The sequence below is a fragment of the Tachypleus tridentatus genome, chromosome 1 (genome assembly GCF_004210375.1).
Source record: "Tachypleus tridentatus isolate NWPU-2018 chromosome 1, ASM421037v1, whole genome shotgun sequence".
Classification (NCBI taxonomy): Eukaryota; Metazoa; Arthropoda; class Merostomata; order Xiphosura; family Limulidae; genus Tachypleus; species Tachypleus tridentatus.
Window position 1 is genome coordinate 136,815,837 of NC_134825.1, and position 16,733 is coordinate 136,832,569.

At 33.5% G+C, this 16,733-nt stretch overlaps 1 protein-coding gene and 1 pseudogene across 1 annotated transcript in view; both read right to left on the bottom strand.

The window, feature by feature from the left end:
- Window positions 1–12,919, bottom strand: part of LOC143225164 (T-box transcription factor TBX20-like) — a 32,833-nt gene extending 19,914 nt beyond the window's left edge. The window contains exons 1-2 of the mRNA XM_076454114.1: window positions 12,356–12,919; window positions 435–814 (exon numbers count right to left, since the gene is read on the bottom strand). The gene's annotated coding sequence lies outside the window, so the exon portion shown is untranslated. The remainder of the gene's footprint in view (window positions 1–434; window positions 815–12,355) is intronic.
- On the bottom strand, window positions 7,769–8,460 carry LOC143233194 (uncharacterized; annotated as a pseudogene).
- Window positions 12,920–16,733: the final 3,814 nt, after the last annotated feature.

A 16,733-nucleotide genomic window follows, 5' to 3' on the forward strand; every position in this document is an offset into this window, starting at 1 on the left:
ATCTAATTTTATTATTTTTTAATATACATTAATTATAAAGACTGTTATGCATTTTTAATTTAATACATATATTTCGGACTAACCTAACTAAGTCTACTAAGCTACCCAAACCTTTTATGACATTATTTTGATTACATCGAATAAAACGTTAAAAGCAAAAGTACTTACCCATCTGATGAAACAATGTATTGAAATCGTTATAGGAAAGATCGTGAGAAAAGTACATTCAAATAGCTATAATCATTATCAGGTTGATTTTTAGTTTTGATCTAAGTACTGAGTTTGGGATATAAGGAAATTCGAAATGACACTTCGAGAAACACAGCTTAAAATCACGAAAATAAGTATTTCCTTCTACTTCTTTCGTTATAAAATAAATATACAAGTATCTTTTATAATACCCAACAAGAAAAATTGCAAACTTGTAACCTTACCTTTTTACTTTCTATCACGATGGGCTAGCGTTCGGCGCGTGACACTCGTTTTAAAGACAGGCGAGAAGTGACTTCTGCAGGTCTTTTAAGAAAATCGTCACTCCGTGTCTTGTTTGAATAGTCCAGTGGGACATAAGCTGATGTCTTGATTTTGATGACTGTAGCTGACAACCACCTGTTGGTATCTACTGAACACATCAGTGAGAGCCGCTAGGCTAACTAGTTGTGTTTATGGCTTGAGCTGTTGGTCCTCCCACCAGTACAGTTTATTCTTGATGAGGATTCGGGGATCTTTTTACACCCCTCTTGGCCAAGTGCGAAGTTTTATATATTGTGGACTTGTTTTCTCTACACTAATTTGAACTTTTTGCAAAAGCTTACTGCTAGCACACAAAAGAAATGTGATATATTAGTTGTGAACTACAACACTAAACAGGGAAAATGTAAAACACCATAATATAACAAAAGTAATAGAATTGAATTTGCATTATAATTTTTCTCATAGACCTTTATTTCTCTGCATAGCCATGATTTGAGAATCCCCGTGAGGAACAATTAATAGCTATGCAGAAAGAATATGGTATAGCACTTAACTAACATTTCGACCTGTAGGCGAGGGTTTTTTATCTTATATTCGATCAAAAATGAAAAAACATTTGCTATTCAAATTACATCAAATACATGTGTGAAAATATGTCAACAGTCCTCATAGGTGGCGTCAGATTGTTTTTATTTATTAAAGAGTTAAATATTAATGAAATTATTACGACTTTAGTCATCTTTTGTAGTTGAATTATTTGTTTAATGAACGTCTTAATTAGCAGAGCTTTGTTATTTCCTGTTTCTTCAGTCTAGTTTCTGTACGTATAACCGTAACAGTTATTTTCAGATACTTGTGTTCTTTGATATTTATTATTTTTTATTAGTTGTATTGAAGGATAAATTCAACTTGTATAAATGACTCTGGCGGGGGGTGGCCCGGCATGGCCAGGTGGGTTAAGGCGTACGACTCGTAATCTGAGGGTCGCGGGTTCGCCTCCCCGTTGCGCCAAACGTGCTTGCCCTTTCAGCCGTGGGGGCGTTATAATGTGACGGTCAATCCCACTATTCGATGGTAAAAGAATAGCCCAAGAATTGGCGGTGGGTAGTGATGACTAGCTGCCTTCCTTCAAGTCTTTCGCTGTAAAATTAGGGACGGCTAGCGAAGATAGCCCTCGTGTAGTTTTGCGCGAAATTCAAAACAAACTAAATCAAAACCATAGTAAGAATGTTGTTTATGAATTAATTTGTGACAGATACTCTAATACCTATAAAAGGGAAACATGCTGACCTGTACATGATCAAATAGCAGAACATGTGCGTGACATACACCCATAACTTCGGTATTAACAATGCTATTTTGGAACGTTATGAAGTGATATTTTATATGCGTCACGTATCCTATTCTAAATGCATTGATTTTAATAGTTTACTTGAGTTTACCACATTATTTATTTAGCATTGTCCGTTTTTAATATTTACAACTGATTTATCAGGTTGAAAGGTTTCATAGTGAATATTAAAAATGTGATAATACCAAAACACATCTTTAACACGGATGTTTCGTAATTCACTCAAATTCCGTCACAGAATTAAAATTTTGGAAAAAAAAGTTAATTTATAATATTCGAACTACATAATGTAATAGAATAATAGAATATAATAGCTATTGAGCGAGTCTGTGCATTTAATTGGAAGGTTAGAAATGACAGATTTAAACAGTAACAAAAGAATGGAATGCACAATAAAATGAGTGCCATATACATGTTTAATAAATACAATTGTTAAGAGGAACTATCACATAAAAAGGCTTAATTATAAGTCCGGACATTGCACATTTAACATAAGAATGATTGTCAAATAAAAACACTGAGAATCTGGAACTGATTAGAATAATTACAACAGGGAGGAACTTATTATATTATTTAATGTTGCGTAATCATTGAAAACAGAGACGTTTTCTTCAATCAAAAGTTCATTATCTGTGGTTCCGGAGTCGAGAATTTTAAAGTTGTTGAGAATAATGGATGGTTCCTATTCTTTCTGTGAAGTCGGATACAAGACTCGGATGGATTAGTTAGTAAATATCCGCTTCTAGCTGAAATTCCCGTGATTTACGTTATTTCCATTTGATCTACACTTTATAAACACGTATATTACTCTTTGGTTTAATGACGACAGTGTTCCAATTTAGATTCAACTGTAATACTTAAGTTATACGATATCTACAGCGAAGGTATAATAGAGAAATAGTGAGCTAATAAAGTTACATATTGGAGATATAGATCGTTATTTTATTTACTTTTATCATATATTAATTTGTAACTCATGTACACACATAAATACTGTTGGACAGTAAGGTGACTAGTGAAGGTGCATGCCCACATCGTTTGGTTAGAATTGGTCCCAGGAAGAGATTGGCCTAGGGCAGTCGTGTCTCTTGTCAAATTGGACTGGAGTGTTCACTTATTCTAATTGTCAATTGCACTCGAGTAGGAAGACTTTGCGCCCTTTATGGTCTGCCGTAAACCGATTACTTTAAACCACCTGCGGTACCGCTGTGAAGTTCAGCCATATGGAACTTGTATGCTAAGGAGGTGGAAAAAAGGGCAATTGCTCTTGTTCAGGAATTGGCGCTGAAACCAACAGTACTTAAAGCGCGGCGTCCATTAAGCGCCGGCATGCACGTGCCTGGTTTTATGGTACAGAAACTAATGGAGCGAGTTTAGTATATAGCGAGGGTTAGGTTAACTGCGAACGTATAAAACACATAATAAAACAAAGGTTTCACGACTTTTAGTTATATTAATTTTGGTAATGTCTCTCAATTGAAAGTCTGCTCCATAAATAACCAATTATCATATCTGAACTATGTGTTAGCTACGAAGAACCAATTAATTTCATAACCTTTACTATTATAAAATTTATAATTAAATCAAATAAGTTCAAATGAAATATGTACATCGTATTAGCATTTATTTACATAATCAGACATGTGTATGTATGTACACAAATACATTGTTTCAAATATACAATAATTTAAGTATATTTCAAATCATGTGCTATTTATATCTCCAACACTTACAATTAATTCCCTGTAAGTATGTGGGCATAACGAAGTCAAGCCCATTGTGTAGCTTTACTTTCAATGAACAAAGTGTAACAAAAAATAGGAAGTGTAAAGTTTTCTTAAACTGGCAATATCTACTCGACACATAGTGTAAGATGGCATGTTGTATAATTGACCAGTAGCAAGCCGTGTTGTTGTAAAGAAATATTCTTTGATTACCACGAGAATTATAAAATTGAAGTGTTTTGTCGTACGTGTAGCGACAGTATATTAAATTCTTAAAATCCATAAGAGTGTCTCAATAATACAATGATATATAGCTTGAAAGATTAACTAAAACTTCTTAACCATTTTTTTTAGATCATTATTGAGCTGTGTTTGTATACATAGATAATTATAGAGGTACTGACTGGTGAAGAATTCAGAAAGAAAGATTCGTTAAAGTTCTATTCTGATACTGTCAATATCAATTAGATCCGTATACGTTCGGTACATTAGCTAGAATGAGAAACATTGTGAACACTCTCATCTATTCTTTCTACTTACCTACATAAAAAGCTTATCACTTGATGTTTTTAAGCTAACGTTCTTATTAACGTAAATATCGGCCTGGCATGGCCAAGTGGGTTAAGGCGTGCGACTCGTAGTCTAAGAGTCGCGGGTTCGCATCCCCGTCGCACCAAATATGCTAGCCCTTTCACCCATGGGGGCGTTATAATGTAACGTTCAATCCCACTATTCGTGGGTAAAAGAGTATACCGCCAAGGTGGGTGGTGATGACTAGGTGCCTTCCCTCTAGTCTTACACTGCTAAATTAGGGACGGCTAGCGTAGATAGCCCTCGAGTAGCTGTGCGCGAAATTCAAAAAACAAGCAGGTAGATATCAGTGGTTAGAGATATATTCAAGGTTACAGTTCTGTAGAGCATTTTATAATATTACAGAAGTTGCAAAATAAGAAAGATTTCCACTATAATTCAGTGGAAAATTAATTTTATTGTTACATAGGACAAATCTAGAGGTTGAGTATGCTTTTAATAAAATAATTTGAAGCTTCGCCACATCCAATCATGCTCTATCTGATGATGTACATTTTTTTTACAATGACCATTCATTCATTTTCATTGTAAAATATTCCATTCTAAGGCTGTAACGTCCAAACTATACCACTCTCTCCTATGGATTTCAACAATTTATTTACTGTACAAGATCGCGGCTTCCCAGAGCTCGTTTCACTTACCGGATTACACAGAAACCATAAAAGTACTTTCATATGAAAAAGTAAGAATGCCCTTTTCATACCCCAGTTATAACATCCGTTACAGTTGAATGGATACGTGGAAATAACTTGTATCGCTTTTCCAAAAGAAGATTATTTTTCATGTTGCGTACTATTGCCTGAGGCACGTGGAATTCCTTGTGTGTGAGCGTGCGCGCTACAGTTTTTATGTTATGGATTCTCACGTTTTAAAAGCTACCGATGTGTATCATAATTAAGAATACGATTTGTTGTAGGCTTCTTATTGGATGGTTAAGTTTAACTTGGTTTATCTATAATTCATTGTTTTTAATGCTATTAAGTAGAATGGGTGTATCTAACTTGGACATTTTAAATCCTTGATATGAATACTTATTTATTATCTGAGTGTACGAATATTTGATGTCAGAAAAGGCTGTTACATACCGAAATAACACAACGATGTCGGCCAAACGTTGGATCGACAAATCAAGAATATCGGACCACCACAGGATACCAGAATGGGTGGCGTCAATTTGCACAGCGGACCAAACTTCACTCCTTTGAGCCTACGTCAGCAGCCGACTTACGTTTAATATAGGCTCTTTGTATTAGTAATAGAATATAAACATATTTTCTACTTATAATATTTATTTAACGTTTCAAATATATTTTATTTTTAATTTATGTTATGATTAACGATTTTCATTATAACCTGTACTTTTCAGTTATAAAGAATAATTTTGATATAGACGGGTACGTTGAATGCTATGATATATTTATCCTCCGTTTAAACCTTTGGACCAAATAAATGAAATTCAGCAATATATTTGTTTAATAGGAATATGCTGCTTTGTTTTCACTCAGATATATTTTATACCTGCAACAACTCTCAACATTAGAAATGGTATTTGTATTTACACCTTAAAAATCGAAAGCTTAATAAAAAAAAATACTAACAGAAACGCATGTTTATTATTTCAGTATATGATACAGTTTACATTCAAAGAAATATAGTAAGGATTATTTACATTTGTAATTGTGAACATTATATACATTAGATATAGATAAAAGTTATTTAAAACACGATGTGAGTGTGTGTATATATTAGTTTGTTATAACTTAATAAACAAGCCGAAACAAAAATAAATTAAACAAAAAACGCTGCACTAATTGAAAAGATTCCAGAGTACAAACTATAATGTGGAATTATAACTTTATCAAAATGTATTAATTTTCACTAAATATATATACATATATATATATACACACACACACAGATATATATATAAATTGTTATAATAGTGATTGGAAGTTTGTGGGAACAGTTTAACGAAAGGTCAAACATTTATATGTAAAATCGGATGGTTTGGGTGGGGTTACCTCTTTCTTTCTTTGTGAACCTGACGATGACCGAAGAATGTTGAAACATTGTTCGCTTCTCTACAAAAAATTTTCTCAACCCAAACCAGCCGTTTTTTACACATATATTTTTCTCTACAAGTGGGTTTTCTTGTCATCACTGAAAGGTCAAACATTTCTTTTATACTACAAAAATCTCCTAGCTCTAGAAATGCGTATTATATTTGCTTCCTTTTATGTCTGTGGGGTGTTTCTTCTTCATTTTGCAGATCTGAAATAACCTCTGCTCGGGGTATCTGAACTATAATGTTTTAAACTACTACTTTTTGTACACATTTAAACCTTTCAAACGTGCAACACGTACAGTGCAACAAAATATTTACGCAAAATTACACTTTTATTTGAAGAAATACATATTATGGATTGTTTGTGAACTAATATCTTTGAAAATGTATTTTCAGTTCCAAACTTGTGGTATAATGCACCTACCACTAAATCTGTAATCTTAAAAAAATTCTGCAATTAAAGAATGAATAATTCCTCTTTTGAAATAGGAATATCTATTTGTAGAATAAAACATGCAAACATATGTTCTCTCCAATCAGCAGTAGCTTCCTTATTCTTTATAGCTTTTCTCAGCTGGTCTTGCTTGCTGTAGGTAGGCTTCACACGCACACCACCCTTTGCCCAAGATTGTGGTACAACATCTACCTCTTTTCATTTTTTTTTCAGGAAACTTCACAATATAAAACATCCTAATGTGATCTTTAAATTAATATTTTGTTGTAATAAGACAAACCAAAAATATTAAATGCACTTTTTTCTCATTAGATTGGCAACCACAAATGTACATATACAATAGCAACCCAACTACATCACAAATATATATATAATTTTATTTATTGTAGTTAGGTACATTTCAAGTTATAACTAATCAAGTTATAAATAAAATACTACTTCATATTGCCAGGTAACAAAGGAATTGGCGCACCTTGCCCAAAAGAAGAAATAAACATTTGTCAACGACCCCTAATCTAGCATGATAAAATCTTTGTGAAATGTTTCCTACAAGATACAGACTTAGAAAGCTATAATCCAATGGATACTGAAAAAACTATTCCTTGTGCGTAAGCTTCACATAAACTAAATACATTGCATTAAAGCTTTTCACTATATCGTGTATAATAGAATTATCATTACCAACCATAATGCAATTATCCCCTGTAGTTACTTTAAGACTCCCAATGGGACAGTGGTAAGTCTTTGTAACTACACTGTTAAAATCAAGGGTTCGAGACTTCTTAGTGGACACAAATAGTCCAATGTGGCTGTGTTATAACAAACACTGAAAAACACAGTTACTTTAATACAAAAATACTTGTTTATATTGAGCATGAACTATGCGATTTTCTAGCAGTGGATGGACCATCAGCATGTTTATTTTGAAACTGTATTTTATCCTTGTTTAGTCGATAAATTCGCTTCTGTCTACAGCTGTGTTCATATATCCTGTTAACAACCTGCACTGAAGGTGTGTGTGTGTGTAAGGCTTTCAAACAAACTTCTTTAAAGTTTTAAGAACATTTTAATATCGAAAAGCTGACAATAAACCTAAAATTCCATGAACATTATATACCTACATAGAACGCCAATACACTTGGGCAAGATGCTGTACAAAAGACATCAAAACTTGCTAATATATATGTGCTAATAAACAATAATAGGAAATTGGTATAAACAACTTCATCAAGAATGTGATTATGTAAAACCACAGGGTCAATATAAAGTATAAACTGATAAAATTTGGTTGCCTTCCAGTGATCAAGTTCTTTCAAAGATCTAGGTTTCCCACCAAACTCTGAATGAATGTGTTGTTTAAAGCTAATCAGTTTTTGTGATAAATCTGAAATACTATTAGAAGGAATTTGACATTTCAGAGGTCCTTTCATCTAGAAATTTAGCAAATGTCTCATGAACCCTAAGCAAACTAAATGCATATAATTAAGTAGAAACTGTGTGACAATTCTAACACATAACTCACACAGTGGCAAAGCTTTAGATGATGATCCTTGCCCACTATTTCATTGAAACTAATATTTACTCATATTTCTGCATTTGATTTTGGATATATCATTCAATTTGACACGTATTCTCCAGATTGCCTGCATTTGTGATAACCATGATAGCCATTGTACAATTTAGTATTTTTAACGAAGGACAATGTTAGAGTATCATATACTATTGAAGATATTTTCATGGCCAGTCTGTAGTCTTGAAACTCAAAATCTTCCTCAAAATATTCAAGGTCATCCATAAACATAGCTAAGAATTCCTCAGATGAACTCGACTTTTTATTACCACAGAAAAATATAATTATGACAAAAGAAACTTAATAAAAGTCCTAAAGCATTACCAAAATTGGCCACAATTGTTGGCTGAAACTTGTAAAATAAGGAAAGTCCATTAACATTTATTTACAACTTCAAACATTGGCCATTGTACATGCCATCCTTTAGAGATACTAATATATCCTGGAACGTAGAGTGAATTTCAAAATGGTTATAAGAATCACTTGCTTTTTGTTGAATATCTAATGTTCTTGTCTTTAACAGACTTCTGGCATCTTTGTGCAATGTTGGACAATGTGCTTTCAATCTGACAAGTAAAGAGGATAGCGCTACCAGATAAATTCAAAAGTCCATTCTCTCAAACTGTCAGCTAGTAACTTTCCTTATTTTCTGAAAGGCCATCAGACTCAGAATTTGTTGATGTGTTGCATAGTTCATTCACAAAATTTTGTGAATCAATCTGTATAGAACTGTTATTTAATATGCCAAAAGAAACGTCACAAAACTGAACCTGATTTGAACAGTCTTCAGCTGGTTCACTAGACGAGAATGTTTCCTTAATATTATTACTACTGTGCACTTGTTCAGTATCATTAACTTCTTGTTCTATTGTAGCTTTCAAATATTTTCCTACATTTGTGCGTGAACATTGTAGCAATGCAGAAGTTGATGAGCATTTGATCTTTTGTTCAACTACTTTTGGAATCCCTCAACTGAAAGTTAATACTTGACAATAAGACTAAGATTTTATTTTTATTACACTGACATTTAACTACCTCTGAATATCGACCATAAACTTCCTATATATGATGCTATGTTGAATCAACAAACTGAATCACGTGTCTCATTCACACTAGTTATCAGTGATGTCGAGAAACCCACTTGTTGAGAATTTATATGCAAAACGGCTCGTTTTGCATATAAACATTCACACTAGCATCTGGAATGATTCAGTTATACTCCTTTGTTATCTGATCACAATCACAGGAAAATTGTTTGAATGAGATTACATTAAAACCATATATATATATGTATAGTTCAGTAAATGTATTCAGGGGCAGATGAGCAGAGGTATAGCATTTTTTAAAGAATTCTTATGCATTAGACATAAACTACATGATAAAGAAGGGAATAGTAAAACGCTTATTAGATTAAAAGCAATTAAAAAAATTAAACAAGTGATATTTATTTTCTTCGAGTAATTTTCTATATTTGATTACATACATACAAATGTACAGTACATTTACTATTAGTAAAGAATTTTCTTCCTGCATACAAAATCTAAGGCTGATTCGTTGGTATTAATGAAAATAAAGTCACAGGAAAAAGAAGTCACAGTTTTGACTAGGAAAAAAGTCAAATTTTATCTAAATACTGTAAATAAATAAAGTAATAATGAAAAAATATTTTAAATCTGTTATTAACTGACAATACGTAACTTCTACGCACTGACAACACAGATTGTGCGTGACAGCATCACACATACACTGGTGTGCGAAGGCATGGAACATTTTGAAAAACGTATTTTCAATAATAAAGTAATGTTATAAGATAAAAACATTTAATGCAGTCACTTATTGACAATACATGACATCTATAGATTCAAAACACCTTATATAATATTGTGACATTATGTGTATATTCAACGTTTTTAATGCTGGTGGTTAAGACAAATATTCCAGCTGACAGACACAGTTTTGCAGTTCTCCTATCGAGCAATATGCAAGTTGAGGAGACTTTCTTGTAGCTGTACATAACGTCGACGAACTCTACGTTGAGGTGGTTGCCAAAACAACCTGCTGTGTGATTGTGTATAACTGGTTTATAATATTTTGTTTTGTTTTATTACTTTAATTACTTATAGTATTTAAATAAAATGCGACTTTTTTTCATTGACGTTACTTCCTGGATTGGACTCTTCACAATACTTTCTTAATCTTAATTAATTTATTTATTTATTAAGTAATGTAGACATCGGCAGCTTTACGTTTTATAGAGTTGGTCTACAAGTTCATGTACTTAATCCTAGGCTCGGCATGGCCAGGTGGTTATGGTACTCTATTTTTAATCTGAAGGTAGCTGGTGCGAATCCCCGTCGCACCAAACATGCTCACCCTTTCAGCTATGGGGGTGTTATAATATGCAGTCAATCCCACTATTCGTTGGTAAGAGTAGCCCAAGAGTTGGCCGTGGGTGGTGATGATTAATTGCTACCATCCCTTTAGGTTTTTACTGTTAAATTAGGGACAGCTAACACAGATAGCCCTCGTGTAGCTTTGCGTGAAATTCAAAACAATTAAAACATCTTAAAATGAGGATATCATGAAATAACTAAAACTTACCGTTTGACTCTTTAATTATAAATCAAGTGATTATTTCAACAATTTTCGGCACTTATTTCACATGCAAGACAAGATATTTCATTTTAGGTATGATATTTTTTTATAGTTTTGTCTCATGCTTCAGAATGGTAAACGATGTTTTACATATACTTCGTGTTACTAAAGCAAACTATTTTACAATCGCCTCAAAATGTGATTACAACTCTCAAAAACATTAATTAAATGCTATGCAAGAATTACATTTACAGTTTAACTGGTTTGACTCTACGTTATAACTTGACAAAATATATATGATAATTTATATTCTTATCTTATACGAGTTTTACAAAGGTAAGCATAACGTTTTCGTCTATGATTGATACCTAAATGTAAATAAGTTAAAACCATTATTTTAACGACAGTGTTACAATACTTCTACATGCAATTATGTCATCAATGTCTGGATTTAATTTGTACATTTTCACATCTGTAATACCTCGTTTTGCTAGAACTAAAAATAATAAATGAATGGTTTGAATGTCGCGCCAAGCTATACGAGGGCTATGTGCGCTAGCCGTTCCTAATTTAGCAGTGTAAGACTAGAGGAAAGGCAGCTCGTCATCACCACCTATCGCCAACCCTTGGGCTACTCTTTTACCAACGAATAGTGGAATTGACCATCACATTGTAACGCCCACACGGCTGAAATGGGGAGCATGTGAGGTGGGGATTCGGACCAGCAACCATCAGATTACGAATCGAGTGCCTTAACCATCTGGCCACGCCAGGCCTAACAAATGAATAACTTACCCATTTTCTATGAAGTATTTCCTTGACGAATAATTTTGAGACTAATACTAGTAGATATTGATCATTGGTAAACACGTAGTAAAGCTTATTTGTATACACAAATTTTGTGACAGTATGAAATAATTTTTTAGCTTCTTTCATAGCTTTTTTCATACAATGTTCTGTTTTTCTTTCACAAGTAAAACATGCATATTTGAATGAGACAATTGTTATAACCAATTTACTTTTATCATTCTTCAATTAAATGTGTGTATGTGTGTTTTTTTCTTATAGCAAAGCCACGTCAGGCTATCTGCTCAGCCCACCGAGGGGAATTGAGCCCCTGATTTTAGGGTTGTAAACGCTGTACTAGCGGGGGACGTTTCAATTAAATATGATAAACGAATGACTTACTCTTTAACTTAACTATTATTTAAAATAAAAGTTTGAAACTGTCCAATGCTAAGATACTATTAGGAAATCAAATGCATACACTACGAACACTGATTTTTGTTATTATTATAATTTAACTCGGACGAGTTTTCGATTTATATCATTATGTCACGTACATTATGTATCACGATTTCGAATAGCCGAAAAATTTAATTTAGAAGTTAATTAAATGTCAGTATGTATCAATTTTATTTTTAACACAAATAATTTTAATATATCGATACAAACAACAATACAACTTATAATAACTGTTATTACAAATAGTTATTTAAAATATTAGTCTATATATAAGAGGTTTACATACTTCCAAAAATATTGAGTTTTCTACCTCGTCTGGAACCGAATTTTTTTATCGACGATCCAGGTACACGTCGAGCAAATTAATTCTGAGTTGATATTGTGACACCTCGCTTCAGCTCGCTAGCTTGGTTGGGTTCACATCGCAAACTTTTTAATGTCCTCGTAGAAATAATAACATCCGAAGTTTAATTAACATAAGTTGAACGGTTTGGAATGTGCAAAATTTATAAACGATCCTGGTCAAATTATGTAGTTTTCCGATCAAAAGCGTTAATCGCAATTACAGTTGTAGAAGCTTATAATATATTGACTGCAGCTGACCGATAATTTATCTCTCGGCACGTCGGTTTCATATATCAATCACGAGAGACTAATTTTCAACGATGTATGAAAACAAGCCAGCGATTTTTGTTAAACAAATGTTGATGTTTACATTCAAGAATCTTCTAAAAATTTAGAGAACAGGCGGAACTTGTGCAATATAATCCAACGATGTACTTTACATGCATCAAACTGAAATAAAAGTGGATATTAAAATAAATGTGTAACGGAAAATCCGTTACACTTTTAAGAAAAATCGCCTCCTTGTAGTCACAAACATACAGACAGTGATTCTGTAGTACACAAAACCACTGTGGAAATACTGACGTCATTATAATCCACAATTCAAAACAACCTTTAGCTATGAAGGGAGGGGTGAATCAACATTCACCTTGGTCAAAGTCTGACGTGTTTTATAATTAAGGACACTGACTGGTTTTAGAAAATATACATGGCTGGTTGTCAAGTTTAGTAAATTCTTCTGACCTTTAGTATTAGCAAAACAGATGACACTTTCATTTGAACATGTGGATAACTTTAAAAGTCAGTTATAATACACTGTTGGTATCTATGCATTTGCATTATATTTAGTAACGAAAATAAAGTATACATAAGATTAATGTTCATTTTACAAAATGCTAAATGTATCCAATTAGACTGTAAGTTTCTGTAATTAACTATTGTGATAAAATACCCGTATTCAATTGTACACAATATATTTAATAATGAAAATAAACTCTACATACAGTTCACCATAAGCATTTTTGTTTCTTACTGAAATAAAAAAATCAGGAAATTATAGTTCTTTACATAGCATTACAAAACAGTAAATGCTTATTTTATTACTCAGTTAACATACAATTATTACCTACTCTGACTAAAATACTATCAACAGTTAGTTAAGTCTCAGTTATCTTAAAATTTTTCAAAACGAAAGATCGATTCAGTTCTACTTAAAAGCGTGAAATGTATGAAACTTTAGTAAATATTAACATATAATTATTATCTATATAAATATAATGCTGTCTGTATATCCATGTGAAAACTTTGCAAAATATGAATGAATATTCACTAAATTTGGTCCATGTGGAAACACATTCAAATTTGCATTTTGTGTTTTATAGAGGCGTTTCTGCATTTTTTTTTACCATTACTTCACCCCTGTAGATAGATCTTCACCAAATTTAGCATGAAAATTTGTTGGAACACCCATATCTGCATTTTCACTTTTTTTTTTTTTTTGCAGTTTTTATGGAGGCAGCTTTTCATGTCCTTGGATAACCTTTCCTTAACTATGAATTTCCTTATTTCCGTCCATGGGGCCCGGCATGGCCAAGAGTATTAAGACTCGTAATCTAAGGGTCGCGTGTTCGCATCCCCGTCGCGCCAAACATGCTCGCCCTCCCAGCCGTGGGGGTATTATAATTTGACGGTCAATCCCACTATTCGTTGGTAGAAAAATAGCCCAAGAGTTGACAGTGGGTGGTGATGACTAGTTGCCTTCCCTCTAGTCTTACACTGCTAAATTAGGGACGGCTACACAGATAGCCCTCGAGTAGCTTTGTGCGAAATTCAAAAACAAACAAACAAAACAATCCGTCCATGGACGGGTACATCAGCTGCGATCAAACATAATGTTTTGAAACACATTTTAAAATGGTGAAGCTGTATATTTAGAATTTGTAGTTATATTTATGTAGAATATGGTTTCACTATTGATCAACAATTATGATCTAAAGTATAGAAAAATATCAGTAATTAGTCAGAATTTACATATATAACAGAAAAAGTGGAGTCTCGTCCAAAACAAATTATAATATGTAACAACTAACACGTCAGGATGCTGTACTTTGCAGCCAAAAAGATAAGCCACATTTCAGTAAGACTTGCTGCAACTGTAATCGTCAAAACCGAGCCAAATTATTTATTTACATGCAAAAAAGTGGAAAAACATACAAACCTGCAGTATTATAGTTGCGCCCCATACAAGTTACCTTACGATCGTTGTCTTTAAACATAATATTGTATCCAGTAAACTGAGTTAACTATAAAAGTTAATTATTACAGCCAAGTAGCATAATTCACTTGAGTGTTTGCTGACATAAAGCTACCGCAACCAACAACTTGTTATTCAGCTCGTTACAGACCAAACATTAACATTTAAGCTATCAATGTAAACAAAATTACTGGAAAATGCAACAACATTTAATTGTTGTAGCCGACTAACACAAGTCACTCTAGTCTAAGATCATAATCCTTGCAAATATAAACGCTTCAATATAATTTGTTGCAGTCCATATTAATTGTTAATAATTGTGAACCAACGATTACCATAATGCAACTTAATAATTGCAAAAAAATTAAGATATTTACTCTATGATCTCACTCTCTGCAAACCCGAGCCCACAAAAATCACTGAAAATATTGTCACAATTAGTTTTTAAATTATAGGCTTTGCAAATCCCACAGGTATCATCCACTGATATGAATTTTTTACTCTTCTTCTGAATGCAGCCAATCTAGGCAACCCTCGCAGAACAATATTTTTCTGATTTTGTAGATTTCACAAAGGTAACACATGGATCAAGTAGCCTCAATCGAATTGTGCTTAACAGTTATCATGCAGAACATGGTATTCTTGGTAACAGGTGGTAGTTCTCTGAAAATTTGAATGTTGTGAGAATAATTGGTCTCGTGAACTCTCAGCTGCGATCGTTTTTGTTTTTTTTGTACACGTTCCGCAATGAACGACTAGACCATGTTCTGCTTTGCACATGAGAGCCTGTAGTCAGTGGACGTTGTGCATTTCAATTTCGCATATGCGCTCTATTAGCTTCTGAGTATGAAATGTGACCACCATGGAAGACAACGTGTCGTAGAACATACAAAAGTACGACAGTCGTCACAATTGGCTTGATGCGATATGTCAATAGGTTCATAAACACTTCACTCAGCTATAGAAAATGATTTGCCATATGTTGAAGACTACTAGAAGGCTTCGAACATTTCCAAAAATGTATTGGCACCGCACGAGGTTTTTACCATGCAAATATTCGATAACAGTCAACTAACACAAGTTTCTAACCAAAACATGTTCATGCATCTGATTGAAAGGGCGAGGATGTTTGGTAGAATGGGGATTCGAACTCAAGACTTTCAGATTGCCAATCGAGCACCCTAACCACTTGACCATGCCGGATGACCTAACGGTTACCGAAGAAGGTCGAAACATTGTTCACTTCTCATCGTAAAATATTTTTTCAATCCAAACGAGCCGTTTTTACATATATATTTCTCTACGAGTGGGTTTTCTCGACATCATTGATGTTCATGCACCATATTCATTGGTGATGACGTGCCTATTTGGTTTGAATATGTGATTTCCCCTGGAGAAGGTGGACTATTGTGACCTGGTGTTTATGAAATAGAAATATCGTCCAAGTTCCTTGCAACTCCTTCATCATTGTTGCCATGGTATCAGGAGCCACAGTGATTTTCACTTGTAAGCGACTTGTAGCTAGATTTTTTTTCTAGCATGTGTCTCTTTGGAGTATGGACAAATTTATTTACCGTTTGTCTTTTACATCAGGTGGCATACCTAATACAAGCTGACATACCATGATGTGGAAAGAAAAACACAACTCACTCTTCACAGAATAAAAATTCTCATTAAATCTCTGTACGAAGAAACACTATTCGGTAACGTAGATAATTTTCAGTTTTGGTTGACCATCTTGGCCATACTTAATTGGCTCATTCTTGTTTTCGCCATTTAAACTGAGTTACTGTGTTCGAAGCTACTGTTTAGTATCCATTACATCTGCCATGACTATTGCAGGGTTGCAAGACATGTATAAAAATGTTTTCTCGGATATTCTGCATTTTAGTACGGCATACTTTGGTTTGAGCCTGAAATATCTGAGGCAATGATACCGTAAAAGAACTTCATTGTGGTAAAAATTTTAATGTAGTATTAAAGCTCTCGTTCGCATCTGTGGTAATCACTGAACGATACCTGTAAACTTGTAATTACATCAGCACCCACTTGTCGGCGGAGGGAA